Below are 3,065 nucleotides of genomic sequence, written 5' to 3'. Positions count from 1 at the left end.
CTTTCAACTCCACAGAAAGCCCTTTGGAAGCTCAGTCGTTTCTTTTCTGAATTCTTCAGAGCAGAGGTGACACAAATACTTCCATTTATAGTATGTTTTCATCTACACGAATCTGATGGAGCCTGGACTATAAATTGATACTGGGGAAACTGGCTGAATGCCATTGAAGAATGTAGCATTTTGCAGGCTGTAATTTTACTGAGATGTGACCTTGGGGCTGTAAATACTCACCTCAATATTTAAATTGAGGGTGTATGTTTCCTTAGGAAAATAGTAGCAAAACCATGTTAGTCTAAATACTTTTTTCAAATATTTAATTAAAAAACACAGGGTGAAAATAACATATGATATATATTGATACACACACACACACTCATATTGTTCATAATTAACTACAGGGTACATATTATAGGATACAAATTAAGAGTAAGAGTAATTCTAGTTCATTATTAAATTTTAAAAATGAATACTTTGGGGGAACCTGGGTGGCTCATTGGGTTAAGCCTCTGCCTTCAGCTCAGGTCATGATCTCAGGGTCCTGGGATCGAGCCCCACATTGAGCTCTCTGCTCAAGGGGGAACCTGCTTCCCTTCTCTCTGCCTATCTCTCTGCCTACTTGTGATTTCTGTCAAATAAATAAAATATTAAAAAAATGAATACTTTGCTATATAAGGTTTGAAATCATCACTTAAATTCACTATATTATATGAAAAATTAACTTGTAGCATGCATTTCATTTTATGCTGTTTCTTTTTTTCTAATATAGACTAAATTAAAAGCTATAGACAAGCAGAGTAGGGCCAATATTTTTTTCTGAAAACTCTTCAGGTGAGGGACTCCTGGGAGGTGGTTCAGGACTAACTCTTGATTTAGGCTCAGGTCATGATCTCAGGGTTGTAAGATCAAGCCCCTGGTCTGTCTCTCTGCTGCGTAGAAAACCTGCTTAAGATTCTTTCTTTCTCTCTCTCTCTCTCTCTCACCCTCTGCCCTCTCCACCTCTCCTCTCTAAAAAGAAAACAAAAACAAAAACAAAACTCCTCAGGTGATTTTAAAATGTGGGTAGAGTTCAGAAATATTGCATGGGAAATTACCATGTTTATAAAAAGTGTTTTGCTATTATATCTTTTTGACATTTTTTTTTAAGGATTTTATTTATTTACTTGACAGAGAGAGATCACAAGCAGGCAGAGAGGCAGGTAGAGAGAGAGGAGAAAGCAGGCTCCCCGCTGAGCAGAGAGCCCGATGCGGGGCTCATCCCAGGACCCTGAGATCATGACCTGAGCCGAAGGCAGAGGCTTAACCCACTGAGCCACCCAGGCGCCCCTCTTTTTGACATTTAAAAGTATTTCATTTCAGTGATATTTGGCAATAATAATCAAGAGCAGGTCATTTAAATAATATTGTATTCAATTAAGAGAATAAGAAAGCTGCAAGTTTCCCCATTTACAAACAGAATGATAAACTTGAGTCTATCTAACAAAAAAAATCTTATTTATTTTATGCTTTCAGGTAAATGTGAACTTTTTATGACAGAAAGTAGCCAGTTTTCCAGGTGAACTTGCTTTCCATATCACCACTTTCTTAACGTGTTAAAGGAATCAAGGTTAGCACTTCATGAAGCCACCCCCCTAAAATTTCAGGGTAGCTTTATACTTTCCTTGTCACCCTGTAACTTTTTGTTTTAAAAATAAATTTAAGAAATTAACATTTAAAATCACTATTACAAAATATCACTGTTATATCCCAATGTAAAAAAGTCACAATAAATTCAATTCTTGTAAGCAAACATGTATGAATGACCAGAGTACAAAAAACACAATTTGCAGATCAAATATATTTAAATTAATTTTAATAAATACAAAAACATAATGTTTAGCATTAATTTGTGTGTGATTGATTAGTATTTTTTTTAAACAGCAAGCATAATGACACATTCAATAAAGGCCAAATTATCTTACATACGTGAAAAATAGTGACTTTTCCCAATTACAACAAGGTCACAAATTACAAATATTATTAGCTCTCGAATGATATTCTCAAATGAGAAAACCTACCATACAAGTATGTTGTCACCCAGAAAATTTCAAATTTCACCTTATGTGAATATTCCAAGTTTAGTGTTGGAGCTGTATCATGCATTGTCTATGCATGTAATTTTATTATTAATATGTAGCAAGGGGAAAACATTTCATTCCTTTCTGGGTTTTTTTTTTTTTCAAATTTAGCAACAAATATGAAGCTTTCATAAGTTTTCATGCATGTCAACTCTAAAGGGAATATTTCATGGAAGGTCACATTCCTCATTTTAGAGCACAACAAAACATGAATTTGTATCTGCTCAGAAGAATCTTAAAGAAAACTGGATACCAACAAACTTGAAATCAATTACAGAGCAGGCACCTAAGATCAATAAATAACTGAGGACTTATCCGTGGATGGTAAAGTTTAATTCATAAAAACTGTGGCTCAAAGTTCAGTTTCATTTAAGCCATTCTAATCATACATTAAACTTCTTCACACATTATGCAGAATTCAAAACACAACCAAGTACTTCAAATAATATGCTAAATATTTAAAAAATAAATATGGGAATGAATCTATCAGCCATTATTTCTAAAGTAATTCTGTATCTAAATCCTTTGTTTTGCTTTCCTAATATCATTTTTTCTCACAAATGAACTTTGTGGGAAGTAGTCAGATTTATACAATAATCTAGGCTGGAATTTGACAGCATGTTATGGTAAAGTAAGTCTTCTAAAACGAAGCATGAAAAACTGTAATTCTCACACCAACTGAGCTATTTCAACACTAACAATCCCAACTCTAGAATGTATTTGGGGTCTGTTTAGACTTGTTTCTATAAATAGTAACTTGCAACAGATGAAGTCAATACATAATTCTTTAAGTCCAATGAGTTTAAATGTCATGAAACCAACCATGTGGCAAATAAAACAAAACCTCTCCAACACCTAACAAAACTGGCAAAAAGAAAAGAGAAAAGAAAGAAAAGAAAGAAAGAAAGAAAGAAAGAAAGAAAGAAAGAAAGAAAGAAAGAAAGAAAGAAA

The sequence above is a fragment of the Enhydra lutris genome, unplaced genomic scaffold (assembly GCF_002288905.1).
Source record: "Enhydra lutris kenyoni isolate GAN:26980312 unplaced genomic scaffold, ASM228890v2 scaffoldscaffold21, whole genome shotgun sequence".
NCBI classification, from domain to species: domain Eukaryota; kingdom Metazoa; phylum Chordata; class Mammalia; order Carnivora; family Mustelidae; genus Enhydra; species Enhydra lutris.
The sequence above is the reverse complement of the archived record's forward strand: the minus strand, read 5'-3'. Positions refer to the sequence as shown.